An 18,043-nucleotide genomic window follows, 5' to 3' on the forward strand; every position below is an offset into this window, starting at 1 on the left:
GTAAACTGTGGTCAATGACATGAGACAAAGTATATGTGAACTGCTGTATGGAAAGTGAATTTGCTCTGTAAATCTTCACCCAAATCACACACACACACACACAAAAGATTTACTGACCTAGAAACCCAAAGGGGGTCGCCATGAGTTGAATTCGACTCAATGGCAGTGAGTTTGGTTTTTTAGGTTTAAGCACTTACTGCTGAAGATTAAAGACTACAGCTCAACATGAAGAAAATGGAAGTCCTCACCTTTGGACCAATGAGGAACATCATGACAAACAGAGAACATACTAAGTTGTCAAGGGTTTTGTTTTACTTGGATCCACAATGAATATCCATGGAAGCAGCAGTCAAAAAATTAAACCACACATTGTATCGGGCAGATCTGCTCCAAATGACCTCTTTAAAGTGTTAAAAAGCAAAGATGTCACTTTGAGGACTGAGGTGCGCCTGACCCAAGCCATGGTATTTTCAATCACTTCATCTCTCTCTTACGGCCGTTGAGTTGGATCCGACTCATAACTCTCCTCCTTGGGTTTCTGAGACGGTATCACTATGGAAGTAGATTGCCCCATCTTCCTTCCGAGGAGTGGCTGGTGGGTTTGAACCGCCAGCCTTCTGGTTAGCAGTCAAATGCCTTCGGCACTACACCACTGGAGCTCCTGATCACCTCATACACAGGTGAAATAAAGGAGACCAAAGAAGAGTTGATGCCTCTGAGTTATGGTGTTGGCAAAGAATATTGGATACACCCTGGACTGCCAGAAGAACAGGAGCTCTGGTGGCACAGTATCTAAGGCATTTGACTGTCAACCAGAAAGCTGGCAGTTCAAACACGCCAGCCACACCTTGGAAGGAAGACTGGGCCATCTACTTCCGTTGAGGTGTTGGAATGCTCCTTAGAAGACAGAATGGCAAGACTTTGTCTCGTGTTCTTCGGACACGTTGTCAGGAGGGACCAGTCCCTGGAGAAGGTAAAGTGGATGCTCAGCTGAAAAGAGAGCGACCCTCAGTGAGACGGACTGACTCCGTGGCTGCAACAACGGGCTCAGGCGTAGCAGCAATTGTGGGGATGGCTCGGCCAGGCCGTGTTTTGTTCTGTTGCATATCGGGTCGTTACGAGTCAGGACTGACCTGACAGCACCAAAGACAGCAGTCTATAATGCGTGTGTGCCATGGAGCGACAACAGACAGCTAACGTGATAGGGTCATTACTGCAATATAAAACTTTCTTTTTTAAATGAAAGGGTGTATCTGTACATAAGGCAGAAACTCCATGCCATGCTTTTAAATGAATGAAGCAGATGCCAACGTTGCCTTAGTGAGCCTCAACTCTCCAGTGTGCTGCTCATTCAGTCATTTAGGAATAAGACCCAGGATTGAAAAACAAACAAGAAAAACAGAGCAGGTTATTCTAAGGTGCAGCCCAGGGCTGGAAACCACTGGTAATAAATAAAAAACTAAACCCACTGCCATCGAGTTGATTCCGACTCATAGTGACCCCCGTTGGGTTTCCGAGGTGGTTAATCTTTATGCAAGTAGGTTGTCCAGTCTTACTTCTGCAGAGTGGCCAGTGGGTTTGAACTACCAACCACTGGTAACAATAAATACGATTTTTAATAGTAAGTATGATTTTGCACTTACTGTAACAGGAAGGAGCTCTGGTGGTCCAGTGGTTAAGGTATCCAGCTGCTAGCCCAAAGGTCGGCGGTTTGAACCCACCAACCGCTCTGTGGGAGCAAGATGAGGCAGTCTGCTTCAGGAAAGATTTGCAGCCTGGTAAACCCTATGGGGCAGTTCTGTCCTGTCCTACAGGGCTGTTACGACTTGGAATCGACCCGACGACAGTAGGTTTTTTTATGTAACCAGAGCTCTGGAGGCACAGTGGTTAAAATGCTTGGCTGCTAACCTGATGGTTGGCGGTTTGAACCCACCAGCCACTCTGTGGTGGAAAAATGTGGCAGTATGCTTTTGTAAAAATTCATAGCCTGGGAAACCCTGTGGGGTAGTTCCACTTGGTCCTCCAGGGTCACTGTGAGTCGGAGTTGACTTGACAGCAGGGATTGTGGTTTTGGTGTGCAGCTGATGCTGTTCTAAGGCCCTTTGAATGTATGAACTCACTGGATCCTGAACTATGAACTTCAGTTAATAATAATGTATCAATATCGGGCCATCAGTTGTCACAAAAGTACCACACAGCTGCAAGATGTTAATCATGAAAGAAACTGTGCAGGGCAGAGGAGGTATACAGGAACGCTGCATTTCTGCACAATCTTTCTGTAACCTAAAACCACTCTAAACAATAAAGTCTATTAAAAAAAAAAAAAATCAAGAGAAGGAGACCAGAAGAAAGGGGTGGAATCTCATTTTAGTGCCTTTAACAGCACTCTTTCCTGCTCTTTGAACAGGGGCCCTCCGTTTTCCTTTCCATCGGGCCCTGCGTATTATGTAGCTGGCCCTGGTCCCAGAGGTTCTTACCGTTAGGGTAGTTCAGAAACCTGCAAAGGAACACGGATGGGGTACAATGCTAAAAGCCAGTCTTGGTGTTGCCAGTCACTGTCCCATTTTGCTGAGTACTTGAGCTCCTGTCACTGCTCCAGGTGTGCCAACCTTCCTAGGTTCCCAGTTACCACACAGTTTCTAGGTTCCCAGAAACCACATTGTTAAATCTGCCTTCCTTTTGGGGTTAAGGTAGCCCTGATGGCACAGTGGTTAAAGCATTTCACTGCTAACCAGAAGGTTGGTAGTTCAAACCCACCAAACTGCTCCATGGGAGAAAGATGAGGCTGTCAGCTTCTGTGAAAATTGACAGGCATGGAAACCCTGTGGGGCAGTTCCACTCTGTCCTCTAGGGGCGCTGTGAGTCACAACTGACTCCACAGCAGTGGGTTTGGGTATTGTGAGGTTAAGGGCAGGAAACCAAACTGTCAGGCTGTAGGGCCGGGGTGGGAGTGAGGGGACCCAGGCTCATGAACAAACACCCACCAGCGCATTAGCTGCTGGCACTCACCTTTGGGGCATCCCAGAGCCCAGGGAGAAGAGCGGCTTCTGGAGGAAAGCACCAGGTAAGGGGCTGCCAGGTAAAACACAGGACGCCCAGTTGAACATGAATTCCAGACCCACCAAATCATTACTGGGTACAAGTAAGTCGCAGCCCATGCACTGGTAGGGATATGCTTGTACTAAAAAATTATTCGTTTTTTATTTTGAAACTCAAATTTAACTGAAAGCCCTGTGTTTTTATTCACTAAATCTGCAACCTCAACTGGACAGGAAGTTCTAGTCTTGCTTGTGTCACCAGGTGTCTCAGCAAAAGGAAAATCCTGCCTGTGTTAGGGAGACTTATGCAAATAGAAAGGAGCTCTGGTGGCGTGGTGCCTAAGGCATCTGACTGCTAACCAGAAGGCCAGCGGTTCAAACCCACCAGCCACTCCTCAGAAGGAAGACTGGGCAATCTACTTCCATAGTGATACTGCTTTGGAAACCCAAGGAGGGGTTGCTGTGAGTCAGATCCAACTCAACGGCGGTGAGTTTGGTTTCTTGGTTTTATACACATAGAAAAGTATGGTCTCATACTCCCACACCTGGGAGTCTGAATCAGCGTGAGCAGGGCCATGCTGTCTTCCAAGGCTCTAGGGGAAGGTCCTTCCTTGTCCCCTTTAGCTCCTGATAGGCCTCGGCTTGCAGCTGCCACACAACTCAGTGGCCACATGGAGTCTGTTTCTGCATCTCTTCTCCTTGTTCTCAAGGTCACCCCTCAGACTGAATTAGGACCCGCTGCCTCAGTTATAAAATCCTAAATCAAGAAAGATTGCTCCTTGCTATTTTCTGTAAAAATGAAATGAAATGCATAAAGATCGATATTCTGGGCATTAGTGAGCTGAAATGGACTGGTTTTGGCCATTTTGAGTCAGACAACCACATGATCTACAATGCTGGGAATGAGAAATTAAAGAGGAATGGCATGGCATTCATCACCACAAAGAATGTTTCAAGATCTGCCCTGAAGTACAATGCTGTCACTGATAGGATAATATCCATACATCTACCAGGAAGACCAGTTAATACTACTATTACTCAAATTTATGCAACAACTACCAAAGGCAAAGATAGGGAAATTGAAGATTTTTACCAATTTCTGCAGTCTGAAATAGACTGAACACGCAATCAAGATGTGCTGATTATCACTGGTGATTGGAACTCAAAAGTTGGAAACAAAAAAGAATCACTAGTAGTTGGAAAATATGGCCTTGGATAGAAATAATGCTGGAGATTGCATGCTAGAACTTTGCAAGACCAATGACTTATTCATTGCAAATACCTTTTTTCAACAACACAAACAGAGGCTGTACATGTGGACTTCACCAGATGGAACACACAGCAATCAGATTGACTACATCTGTGGCAAGAGATGATGGAGAAGCTCAATATCTTCAGCCAAAACAAGGCCAGGAGCTGACTGTGGAACAGACCATCAACTGCTCATATGCAAGTTCAACGTGAAGTTGAATACAATTAAAAGAAGTCCACAAGAGCCAAAATATGATCTTGAATATATCCCTCCCAAATTTAGAGACCACACAGGGTAGACCAAGAACAGATTTGATGCACTGAACACCAGTGACCAAAAACCAGAGAAATCATGGGATGACATTAAGAACATCATCCATGAAGAAAGCAAGAGGTCATTAAGAAGATAGGAAAGGAAGAAAAGACCAAAATGGATGTCAGAAGAGACTCTGAAACTTGCCCTTGAACAGAGTAGCTAAAGCAAATGGAAGAAATGACAATATAGAAGACCTGAACAGAAGATTTCAAAGAGCAGTTTGAGAAGACAATGCCAATTATTATAATAAAATGTGCAAAGACCTAGAGTTAGAAAACCAAAAGGGAAGAACATGCTCTACATTTCTCAAGCTGAAAGCACTGAAGAAAAAAAATCAAGCCTCGAGTTGCAATACTGAAACATTCTATGGTCAAAATATTGAATGATACAGAAAACATCAAAAGATGGAAGAAATACACAGTCACTGTACCAAAAAGAATTGGCTGATGTTCATCCATTTCAGGAGGTGGCATATGATCAAGAACCAGTGGTACTGACGGAGGAAGTGAGCTGCACTGAAGGAGTTGGCAAAAACAAGGCTCCAAGAATTGACGGAAAATCCATTGAGATGTTTCAACATACAGATGCCTTGCTGGGGGCACTCACTTGGCTATGCCAAGAGATTTGGAAGACAGCTATGTGGCCAACTGACTGGACAAGATGCATATTTGTACCCATTCCAAAGAAAAGTGATCCCGCAGGATGTGGAAATTATCAAACAATATCATTAATATCGCACGCAAGTAAAATCTTACTGAAGATAATTCAAAAACGGCTGCAGCAGTACAGTGATAGCTTCCAGAAATGCAGGCTGGATTCAGAAGAGGACATGGAACGAGGATATCATAACTGATGTCAGATGGATCTTGGCTGAAAGCAAAGAACACCAGAAAGATGTTTACTTGTGTTTTATTGACTGTGCAAAAGCATTCGATTGTGTGGATCATAACAAATTATGGATAACACTGAGAAGAATAGGAATTCCAGAACACTCAATTATACTCATGAGGGACCTATACATAGACCTATACATATACACAGACCAGGAGGCTGTCATTCGAACACAACAAGAGGATACTGCATGGTTCAAAATCAAGAAGGGAGTGTGTCAGGGTTGTATCCTTTGACCACACTTATTCAATCTGTGTGCCGAGGAAATAATCTGAGAAGCTGGAGTGTATGAAGAAGAACATGGCATCACGACTGGAGGAAAGCTCATTAACAACCTGTGATATGCAAATGACACAACTTTGCTTGCTGAAAGTGAGGATGACTTGAAGCACTTATTGATCAAGATTGAAGACTACAGGCTGCAGTATGGATTATACCTCAATATAAAGAAAACAAAAATCCTCACAACTGCTCCAAAAAACAGCATCATGATAAACAGAGAAAAGACTGAAGTTGTCAAAGACTTAATATTATTTGGTTCTACAATCAACACCAATGGAAGCAGCAGTCAGGACATCAGACGACGCATTGTATTGGGCAAATCTGCTGCAAAAGACCCCTTTCAAGTGATGAAGAGCAAAGATGTCTCCTTGAAGACTAAGGTGCGCCTAACCCAAGCCACGGTATTTTCAATTGCCTCTTATGCATGCGAGAGGTGGACAATGAATAGGGAAGACCGAAGAACAGTTGATGCTTGTGAGTTGTGGTGTTGGTGAAGAATGCTGAAAGTCCCAGGGACTGCTAAAAGAACTAACAATTCTGTCCTAGAAGAAGTGCAGCCAGAATGCTTCTTGGAAGCGAGAATGGCCAGACTTCGTCTCAACCACTTTGGTCATGTTGTCAGAAGGGACCATTCACTGGAGAAGGATGTCATGTTTGGTAAAGTGGAGGGTCAAGAAAAAAGGGGAAGGCCCTCAATGAAATGGACTGACACAGTGGCTGCAACGATGGGCTCAGGTACAGCAAGGACTTGAGGCTGGCCCAGGACCGGGCAGTGTTGCGTTGTGTTGTCCATGGAGTCACTGTGAGCTGGAGCCAACTCATGACATCTAACAACAACAACACAAGGGGCCAGCATCACCATGGTAACCGATAACCTCTGCAAAGACCCTACTTCTGAACAAGGTCATATTCACAGGGGCCAGGAGTTAGGACTTCAGCCCTGACCCTGCTTCTCCGGCCCTGAACAGGAAGACTCATTTATGTAAGTACCTAAATTCTCAAATTGAGCTACAGAGAAGGTGTCCTCTGCCCACCACTGCCCAGGGAGAAAGGAGGCTGCATTTAGACACCACCAGAGTTGGACCCTGAGTATGTTTTCCAGGGTGAGTGAGACCAGTCACCGTGAGTCAGTGAGTGTTCTCAGCAGTGGGCCACACAGAACCGTCCGGGAGTTGTGAGAGATACTGGCGCAGCGAGGTCCCAGAGACTCTAACTCTACTGGTTTGAGGTGGGGCCCGGACATTGGACTTTTGAAAAGTTCCCCAGGTGAGTCTCATGAGCTACCAAGGTGAAGCGACTTCGTGGATTAGGGCTGAGGGGGTCTCCTGAGCACTAGGGTGCAGACTTTCAGAGCCTGAAGGCCCCCCGCACGTCACTGCTGCAGTTCCCCTCGCTGCTAAACCAAACCAAGCCAGCTGCCCTGGCGCCATGTGGCTCATGGTGACCCGAGTGTGTCACAGTACAGCTGGGCTCCACAGGCAATTAGGCCTTTGGTCTGAGGTGCGTTTGGGTGGGCTCCAACCTTCCAGGTAGCAACTGCCTGGTTAACCTTCTGAACCACGGATTGAGAACGGACACGGATCCTATCCCCATTCCCAATCCAGCGTTCTTCCCGCCCAAGGCACACACACAACTCCCACTTCCATCGGAGTCGGATTCTAACTCATAGCAATCCTCAAGGACAAAGGCGAACTGCCCCCTTAGGGTTTCCCAGGCTGTAAATCTTTACGGAAGCAGACTGCCTCTTCTTTTTCCTGCAGAGCGGCTGGTGGGTTCGAACCACCCACCTTTCGTTTAAGGCACAAGGCCTCCCAATAGGGAGAGAGCCAAAATGCGTGCAGACCCCGCGTGGGGGTGAGGCTCCCAGCTGCAGTGCCGGCTGCAAACGTTTCAGCGCTGCTCACGGCCAGGGGCTGACACTGAGGTCCACGTTTTTGTCTTGCGTTAACTTTTTCCAGGAGCTGGGAAAGCGTTTGAGGTCTCGGAGAAGACCAGCGCCGCGCCGCCGTCCGATTCCCGCGGGAGGGGCCGGCTCCGGGCCAGACGAACGCTAGGTGGCGCCCGAGAGCGGAGATGCGCTCCTCTCGGCCGCGCTGCGGAGTGCAGGCACTGCGCAGGGGCCCGGGCTCACCTCGCCCTGGGACGCAGGCCTTGCGCCTCGGAGCGGCCCCCCATTTCCGCAGCTCCTCCCCAGGACTGGGTTCTGTTAACGTGCAAAACCTTCACAAGAGCTAGCACATAGGCCTGCCCTGCCGCTGCTAGGGGCCCCAGCGTTAGCGACCCCAGGTACAACAGAAAGAAACACGGCCTGGGCCTGCGCCAGCCTCACAGTCCTTACTACGTTTCAGCCCATTGTTGTAGCCACCGTGTCAATCCAACTCCTTGGGGGGTCTTCCTCTCTGTGGCTGACCCTCCACCAAGCATGAAGGGACTGGTCCCTCCCAATAATGTGTCAAAAGTGTGTGACATGCCATATGAAGGCTGGCCATCCTCACTTGTAAGGAGCATTCTGGTTGCATTTCTTCCAGGACAGATTTATCCGTTTTTCTGGCAGTCCATGGCATTTTCAATATTCTTCACCGACACCACAATTCAAATGCATCAATTCTTCCTTGGTCTTCCTTATTCATTGTCCAGTTTTTGCATGCATATAAGCCAATTGAAAATACCATGGCTTGGGTCAGGCACACCTTAGTCCTCAAAGTGACATCCTTGGTTTTTTTTTTTTTTTTTAATACTTTAAAGAGGTCTTTGCAGCAGATTTGTGTTTTCTTTGTGTTGAGGTGTAATCTATGCTGCAGGCTGTATTTTTTGATCTTCTTCAGTGAGTGCCTCAAGCTGTGTTGTCTGCATATCGCAGGTTGTTAGTAAGTCTTTCTCCAATCCCAATGCTGCATTCTTCTTCATACAGTCCAACTCCTCGGATTATTTGCTCAGCATACAGATTGAATGCTATGGTGAAAGGATACAACCTGACACACACCTTTCCTGACTTTAAACCATGCAGTATCCCCTTGTTCTGTTTGAATGACAGGCTCTTGTTCGATGTACAGGTTCCTCATGAGCACAATTAAGTGTTCCAAAATGTCCATTCTTCGTAACACGATATGTTATATCCACACAAATGCCTTTGCCTAGTCAATAAAACACACATCTTTTTTTGCTCTTAGCCAAGACGATATGTTATATCCACACAAATGCCTTTGCCTAGTCAATAAAACACACATCTTTTTTTGCTCTTAGCCAAGATCCTTCTGATACAAGCAGTGATATCCCTTGTTCCATATCCTCTTCTGAATCTAGTGTGAATTTCTGCCAGTTCCTGTTGATGCACTGCTGCAACATTTTTGAATTCAGCAAAATTTGACTTGCATGCAATAAAAATGATAGCGTTCGGTAATCTCTGCATTCTGTAGGATCCCCTTTCTTTGGAATACCCGGCCCTGGGAGGGATTTAATCCGCATCACCACCCCTCCCTCTTACTTCCCGCAAAGCAAGTAGAGGTAGGTCTGTCTTCTCCGGTGAGATGCATGTTTCTGTCGGGCAAATCTGGAATATTTGCAAATCTGGAATATTCTTCCAAGTTTGCTTTTGATGGGTACCTCAGAAGACTTTCAATTGCTATGAAAATTACATGTAAAAAAAAAAAAAAAAAAGAGAGAGAGAGAGAGAGAAAGAATTTGCCAGAAGAGAGTGAAATGAGTGGGTTTCTACACTAATGTCCCTGAGAGGAGATTCATAATGATGACCCAGAGACATTATAAACCTGGAATCAAGAAAAATTCAGTGTTGCTCCTTATTTTCATGTCAAGTCTTTTATATAACTTCCAAAGGACCATCACTGACATTTTTGGGTTTTTTGATTCAGACTCATAGTGACAGAGTGGGCCTGCTCTCTAGGGTTTCCCAGGCTGTCATCCTTCCAGGGGCAGACTGCCAGGTCTTTCTCCCATGAAGCCACCGGGGGGGTTTGAAACTCCAACCTTTGGGTTAGCAGCCAAGTGCTTAACCATTGTGCCACTGGGGCTCCTAATAGCAGCCCTCCCTAAACCAGAACATTCTAAAACACCCAACAGCCGAAGCTACTTTGAACCGAGCTGTTCTCTTGTTGTCCTGAGTGCTTAGAGTATTTCCCTCTGAGCAACCTGAAAATGGGAGATTTTGGCAAAATGGTCTTTCCCATGTTAGCAATTAGTTTTTTTTCTCTGTCCCATTTTATTTTAAATATTTACTCAACTAACATTTACTGAGGACCCACTATCCATGCCAGGTTCTGAGTCAGAGTCACACCCTGGCAATACAAAAAGCAATGAGTAACAGGAAGCCATCTTCGGCCAAGAAAACTCTCAATTCAATTTGGGAGACAGAAGGTGTGTAAGTCATGACGATACATGTGCTTCAGGACTTTCTGGAAATGAGGGTGTCCAGAGGGCTGGGGGACCACAGAGGAGCAAATAAGCAATTTAAAAGTTTTTATGATGAAAAATATTAAACACAAAAGTAAAAGAAATCATATCCTGAACGCCTGTTATCTTGTACTCAATTTTCAAAATTATGACGGTATTGCTGATCTCGTTTCACCCATGCCTCGTCACCTTCTATTCCTTGGCAGTTACTTTTTCACAGTAGTGTTAGGATTATATAAATATACATATGCCATGAGATTCGTCCATTATAAATGGATAACTCAATGACTTTCAGTAAATTTTACAGAGTTGTGCTACCATCCCCACAACCCAACCGCTCTTCCTCCTGTGTTAACAGATTTGTCTTTCCGGGGCTTTCCTATAAACGGAGTCACAGCATGTGGGGTCCTGGGTGACTGTTTCTTCCACTCTGGAGACTGTGGTGCAAGGTTCACCCATGGTGTCGCTTGTATCAGAACATCATTTCATTTTAATAGTGAGGAATATAGCAGATAGACCACATTTTTTTACCCATTCATCACTTGGTGGACATTTGGGTTGTTTCCACTTTTTTTTTTTTTTTTAAATGAAAAATGCCCCTACGAACATTCACATACAGGCATTGTGTACACATATGTCTCCACTTCTCACTGGTTGATGCCTAGAAGGGGAATTGCTGGGTCATATGGTGAGTTTGTTGTTGTTGTTGTTAGGTGCCGCTGAGTCAGTTCTGACTCATAGCGACCCTAGAAACAACAGAAGAAAACACTGCCCAGTCCTGCGCCGTCCTCACTCGTTGCCATGTTTGGACTCCTTGTGGCCACTGTGTCAATCCATCTTGTTGAGGGCCTTCTTTTTCGCTGACCCTGTACTTTGCCAACCATGATGCCCTTTGCCAGGGATTGGTCCCTTCTGACAGCATGTCTACAGTAAGGAAGGCAAAGTCTTCCCACTCTCACTTCTAAGGAGAATTATTCTTCCTTGAATATTTGAAGCAACTGCCCAACTTTTTTCCCCCAAAATGCCTGTACCATTTTAAATTCCCACCAGCAATGTCTGAGGGTTCTAACTTCTCCACAACCTTAGCGACACTTGTTGTTATAGCCACTCTAGTGGTGGGAAGTGACATCTCATTGTGGTTTTATTTTATATTTCCCTAATGAATGATGTTGACCACTTTGTCATAGGCTCGTTAGAAACTTGAATATTTTCTTTGTTGAAATGTCTATTCAAATCTTTGGTCCATTTTTAACAATAAACTTTTAAAATTTTTTTGGCTGTGTTCCCTCCCCTCCCCTCTCACCCTGGTAATCAACAAAGAAAGTTTCCTTCCATATATAAATAAACCGTTCTTTGATTTTTTTCAATAAGGAACTAATACAATATTTGTTCTTCTGTGATTGATTTATTTCACTCACCATAATGTCCTCCAAGTTCATCCATTTTATGGGGTGTTTTGAAGATTCTACGTTATTCTTTAGGGTTGCATAGTATTCCATTCTGTGCATGTACCATAGTTTGGTTATCCATTCCTCTGTTGATGGGCACCTAGTCTGTTTCCATCTTTCTGCTTTTGTAAATAGTGCTGCAACCACCCCAAGAGGCAGGAGATGGGGGGAAAGGCTGAGGACGACAGAGCCGCAGGATCCAGGTAAGGGGAGGGCAGAGAGGTTTTGAGCAGCTAAGGGAGACAACCTTGTCTGTCAGTTTGCCATACTGTGGTGGCTTGCATGTTGCTGTGAGGCTTGAGGCTGTGCCACCGATGTTTCAAATGCCAGCAGGGTTGCACATGGTGGAAAGGTTTCAGTGTAGCTTGGCATTCCTCAAGCTGAAAGAACTGAGGAAAAAATTCAAGCCTCGAGTTGCAATACTGAAAGATTCTATGGGCAAAATATTGAACGATGCAGGAAGCATCAAAAGAAGATGGAAGGAATGCACAGAGTCACTGTACCAAAAAGAATTGGTCAATGTGCATCCATTTCAGGAGGTGGCATATGATTAAGAACCAATGGTATGGAAGGAAGAAGTCGAAGCTGCACTGAAGTAATTGGCAAAAAATAAGGCTCCAGGAATTGACAGAATACCCATTGAGATGTTTCACCAAACAGATGCCCCGCTGGAGGCACATACTTGGCTATGCCAAGAGATTTGGAAGACAGCTACTTGGCCAGGTGACTGGAAGAGATCCATATATGTACCCATTCCATAGAAAGGTGATCCCACAAAATGTGGAAATTATCAAACAATAACATTAATATCACACACAAGTAAAATATTACTGAAGATAATTCAAAAACAGTTACAGCAGTATATTGACAGAGAACTTCCAGAGGTGCAAGCTGGATTCAGAAGAGGATGTGGAATGAGGGTATCATTGCTAATGTCAGATGGAACTCGGCTCAATGCAAAGAATACCAGAAAGATGTTTACTTGTGTTTTATTGACTATGGAAAAACATTTGATTGTGTGGATCATAACAAATTATGGGTAACACTGAGAATAATGAGATTTCTAGAACACTTAATTGTACTCATGAGGAAACTGTACATAGACCAGGAGGCTGTCATTTGAACAGAACAAGGGGATACTGCATGGTTCAAAATCAAGAAGGGAGTGTGTCAGGGCTGTATCCTTTCACTATACTTATTCAACATGTATGCTGAGCAAATAATCCAAGAAGTTGGACTATATGAAGAACGTGGCATCAGGCTTGGAGAAAGAATCATTAACAACCTCTGATAAGATGACGACACAACTTTGCTTGCTGAAAGTGAGGATGACTTGAAACACTTACTGATGAAGACTGAAGAATACAGTCTGTAGTATGGATTACACCTCAATATAAAGAGAACAAAAATCCTCACAAATGGACCAATAAGCAACATCATGATAAATGGAGAAAAGATTGACATTGTCGAAGACTTCACATTGCTTGGTTCTACAATTGATGCCAATGGAAGCAGAAGTCAGGACATCAGACAATGTACAGCACTGGGAAAAATGGCTGCAAAGGACCTCTTTTAAGTGCTGAGGAGCAAAGATGTTTCCTTGAGGACTAAGGTGCACCTGACACAAGCCATGGTATTTTCAATAACCTCATATGGATGTGAGAGTTGGACAATGAATAAGGAAGACCAAAGAAGAGTTGATGCTTTTGAGTTGTGGTGCTGGCGAAGGATGCTGAAAGTGCCATGGACTGCTAAAAGATCTAACAGATCTGTCCTGGAGGAAGTGCGGCCGGAATGCTCCTTGGAAGCCAGAGTGGCCAGACTTCGTCTCACCTACTTTGATCAAGTTGTCAGAAGGGACCATTCTTTGGAGAAGGATGTCATGCTTGGTAAGGGGGAGGGTCAACAAAAGAAGGGGAGGCCGTCAATGAGATGGACTGACACGGTGGCTGCTATGCGATGGGTTCGAGTATAGCAGGGATCATGGAGCTGGCGCGGGACCGGGCCGTGTTCCGTTCTGCTGTCCATGGGGTAGCTATGAGCTGGAGACAACTCGCCAACACCTAACAACAATAAAGATTATTCTTCAGTGTTGCAGAGTATCCCATTGTGTGTATGTACCTAGTTTCGTTATCCATTCTGTTGATGGGCACCTAGATTGTTTCCATCTTTTTGCTATTGAAATAGTGCTGCGATGAACATGGGTGTGTACATACCTGTTCTTGTCCTGACTCTCACTTCTTTAGGAGATATACCTAAACTTTTAACTTTAGAATAGTTTTAGACTCACAGAAAAATCGCAAACGTAGCACAGAGAATTCCCGTGTACCCCACACCCAGTGTCCCCCGTTAATAACAATCTTTCATCAGTATGGTGCATTTTTCATAGCAATGAACCAATATCCATGCACTGTTATTAACTAAAGTCCATGGTTTATTCAGATTTCTTGGTTGTGTTCCTAACATCCCTTTTCTACCCCAGGATCCCACCCAGGACCCACATTACATTTAGTTGTTCTGTCCTTAGGCTCCTCTTAGTTGTGACAGTTCCTCACACTTGCCCTGGTTCTGATGACCTTGATTATTTTGAGGACAAGCAGGTGTTTTGTAGACTGTCCTTCAGTTGAAGTTTGTCTGATGTTTTTCTCATCATTAGACTGGGCTTTATGTGTTGGGGGGAGACCACAGAAGAAAGTGCCATTCTCATCACTTCATGTCAACGTGACTTACCAGTGGTGATGTCGACCTTGCTCGCCTGGCTGAGGTCGTGTTTGTCAGGTTTTCCCGCTGCAAAGTCACTCTTTTTTTCTCCCTTTCCATATAATTATCTTTGGAAGGAAGTCACTCTGCACAGCCCACACTTAAGGAGTGGGGAGCTGTGTTCCACTTCAAGGGTTGCTTCCTTCTGAGTTAAGCTGCCTTGTTATTGAGTTGCAAGAGGCCTTTCCCGTATCAGATACATGATTTGCAAGCGTTATCACTCAGTCTGTGGCCATCTTTTCATTTTCTCCACAGTGTCTTCTGAAACACAAAAGGTTTTAATTTTGATGACGGACAATGCATTGATTTTTTTCTTTTATGTATTGTGCTGTTGTCGTCACATCTAAGAACTTTTAGCCTAACCCATCGTCATGGAGATTTCTTATGTTTTCTTCTAGGAGTTTTATGATTTTAGCTATTATCTTTAGGCCTGTAATCCCTTTGGAGTTAATTTTTGTGTATGAGGTAAAGTCAAAGTCTTAATTCCCCTTTTTTGCATGTGGATATACAGCTGTCCTCGTGCCATTTGTTGAAAGGAACATCTTTTCCTCATTGACCCCACTGCTGAAAATCAATGGACAGCAGATTAAGGTTTATTTCCAGATTTTCAATTTTGTGCCATTTATCTCTGTGTCTTTAATCCCTTCCCACACTGTCCAGTTACTTTAGCTTTATTGCTGGTTTTGAAATCAAATAATGTAAGTCCTCTGACTTGGTTCTTTTCCAGAATTGTTTTAGCTATTCTGAGTTGTCTTTCCATGTAAATTTTAGGATCAACTGGTCAGTTACTACAAACAATACTGTTTTTATTTTTCTGTGAATTGTGTTGAATCTACAGGTAAATTTGGTGCAAACTGTGATCTTAACAATGTTGAGTCTTCTGATCTGGCAACACAAAACGTCTCTCCATTCACGAAGTTCTCGTTCATCTCTTTCAGCACTATCTTGCAGTCTGCAGTGTAACATTTCCACTTCTTTTATTACATTGATTCCTAAGTATTCTTTTTTTTTTTTTTCTTTCTGATATTGTGAATTGTTTTCTTAATCTCATTTTAGGATTGTTTGCTGCAGGTCTGTGGAAATACTGACTTTAGTGATTGTGCTATTACCTGTGACTTTGCTAAATTTGATTCTCAGTTCTGTTCATTTGTGTAAGTTGTCATCATTTGTGTGTTGTTGATGTTGTTTAATTGCTTAGAACTTCTGACATACAGAATCCCGTCATCTGCAAATAAAGAGTTTTAGTTCTTCTTTTCAGTTTGGATGCCTTTACTTTTTCACTTATTGCACTGGCCAGGATCCCCAGTAAATGTTAAAACAAGAGTGGCCAGAGCAGACATCTTAGGGTTGGTCTGACCTAGAGGAAAGTGCTCAGTCTTTTATCCTAAGAATCTTATTAAGTAGCATACACAGATACCCTTTATTGGGTTGAATACATTTCCTTCTGTTCTCATTTTGTTGAGAGCTTTTATTAGGAATGGATATTGGATTTTGCCAAATGCTTTTCCTGCATGTATTGAGATAACCACGTGCTTTTTGTCCTTTATTCTGTCGTTGTTGGTAGGTGTCATTAAACCCATTTTCAACTCACGGTGACTCCCGTGTACCAGAGAGCTGCCCCATGGCGTCCTCTCAGCCGTCATCTTTAAGGAGCAGATTAACAGGCCTTTCTCCTGTGGAGTTGCTGCGCGGATGTGAAACGCCAACCTTTGAGTTAGCAGCCGAATGTTTAACTGTTGCACCAGCAGTTTTGACTGTTAACACAGTGTATTATGTTCATTCCTTTTCAGACGTGCAACCAACCCTGCATTCCTGGGATAAATCACACTCAGTCACGGGGTATAATCCTTTTTGGTTTGGTGTTGTTAATAGTCCTTTAAGGATTTTGCCATCTGTGTTTATGAGGGATATTTCTTCTCTTGTGATGTCTGTTTTTCTGGTTTTGGCATCAGGAAATGCTGGCCTCATATTTTCTGGAAGAAACTGTGTAGAATTGGTGTTATTTAATTTTTAAATGTTTGGAAGAATTTGCCAGTGAAAGGCATGGAGTTTTCTTTTTTGAAAGGTTTTAAACTATGAATTAATTTTCTTAAAAGGATATAGGGTTATTCAGGTTATCTATTTAATCATAGGTGGGAATATTTTAATTAGTAATTCTTTTTTTTATTTTTTAATTTTTATTGTGATGTCGATGTAAGTTTACAGAGCAAATTCATTTTCCATACAGCAGCTTACATACACTTTGTCTCATGACAACTGATTGCAATTTCCCACAATGCAACAGCTCTCTTCCCACTTCCTCACCATAGTTACCTCTTCCCTGTGTCCTTTCCTCCCATGCACTCCTGTCCCCTGAGCTGTGTCCCTGTGCATATATAACCCTTCTATTCTCCCATGATTGATCTTTCCAAGGAGTGTATCTACCATATAACCTCATATGCCTGTCTTTAGTTTGGCTGGAAGCCACAGGAGTGGGTTCAATTCCAGACCTGAACGGCTGCTAGGAGTTATAGTCTCAGGAGTTTCACTAGGCTCCATCAGACCAGCAAGCCTGGTCTTTTTTTTTTAAATGATTTTGAGTTTTGTTCCACACTGTTCTCCCTCTCTACCCAGGATCTCCTACATATATCCCCCTCCAAGTGCTTGACAGTGGTAGCCAAGTACCATCTAGTTCTTCTGGTCTCATAGTCGTATAGGCTGAGGATCGCATGGTGTGCCAGTCCCTTGGACTAAATGTTTCGATGTGTCTTTGGTTTTCTTCATTCTTCTTTGCTCTGGACGAGGAGAGACCCATCGTTGCATCTAGATGGCTGCTTGCAAGCTTTTCAGATGCCAGTTGCTGCTCTCCGAAGTAGGACGTGCAACAAGGTTTTGTGTAGGATGTTACGCCAGTTGAGCTTGAGGCCCCTGCAACCATGGTCCCGAGCCCACAGGTCCAACTATGCACTCCCTCTGGGTAGCTGCACCCTTGTCCCTTGTCATCTCTACTAGATACCTGGACATTGTTACTAATTCAGTTTCTTTAGTTGAATTTTTTTATTTCTTGAGTCAATTTTAGTAATTTGAGTCTTTATAGGAATGTGTACATTTCATCTAAGTTACCTAATGTATTGGAATAAAATTGTTCATAGCATTCCCTTACAACCCTTTTACTTTCTGTAGAGACAGCATCTGATTTTGGTAATTTTACCTTCATTTATCCCCTCTTGGTCAATCTCTCCAAGATTTTTCAATTTTGTTGATCTTTGCCAAAAACCAGCTTTTGATTTCATTGATTTTTCTCTATTGCTCCTCTGGTTTCTATTTCACTGATTTCCACTTTAATCTTTATCATTTCCTTCCTTTGCTCTTGGTCTAGTTTGCTCTTCTTTTTCTAGTTTCTAAAGGTGTAATCTCAGGTAACTGATTTGAGAACTCTCTTCTTTTTTAACATCCCAGGCTATGAATTTCCCTCTAGTCTTAGCTGTGTCTCATAAATTTTTATATATTGTATTTTGATTTGGTTTAACCCACTGCTATCGAGTTGGACTTGACTCATAGCGACCCCTCTTTGGGTTTCTGAGGCAGTATCACTACAGAAGTAGATTGCCCAACCTTCCTTCTGAGGAGTGGCTGGTGGGTTTGAACCGCCAGCCTTCTGGTTAGCAGTC

At 43.7% G+C, this 18,043-nt stretch overlaps 1 pseudogene; it reads right to left on the bottom strand.

Moving 5' to 3' along the window:
• The window catches only part of LOC103196059, a 59,768-nt pseudogene that overhangs the window by 7,597 nt on the left and 34,128 nt on the right, over positions 1–18,043 (bottom strand).

Source organism: Orycteropus afer, unplaced genomic scaffold, assembly GCF_000298275.1.
Source record: "Orycteropus afer afer isolate SDZICR_OR568_19922 unplaced genomic scaffold, OryAfe1.0 scaffold00061, whole genome shotgun sequence".
Classification (NCBI taxonomy): Eukaryota; Metazoa; Chordata; class Mammalia; order Tubulidentata; family Orycteropodidae; genus Orycteropus; species Orycteropus afer.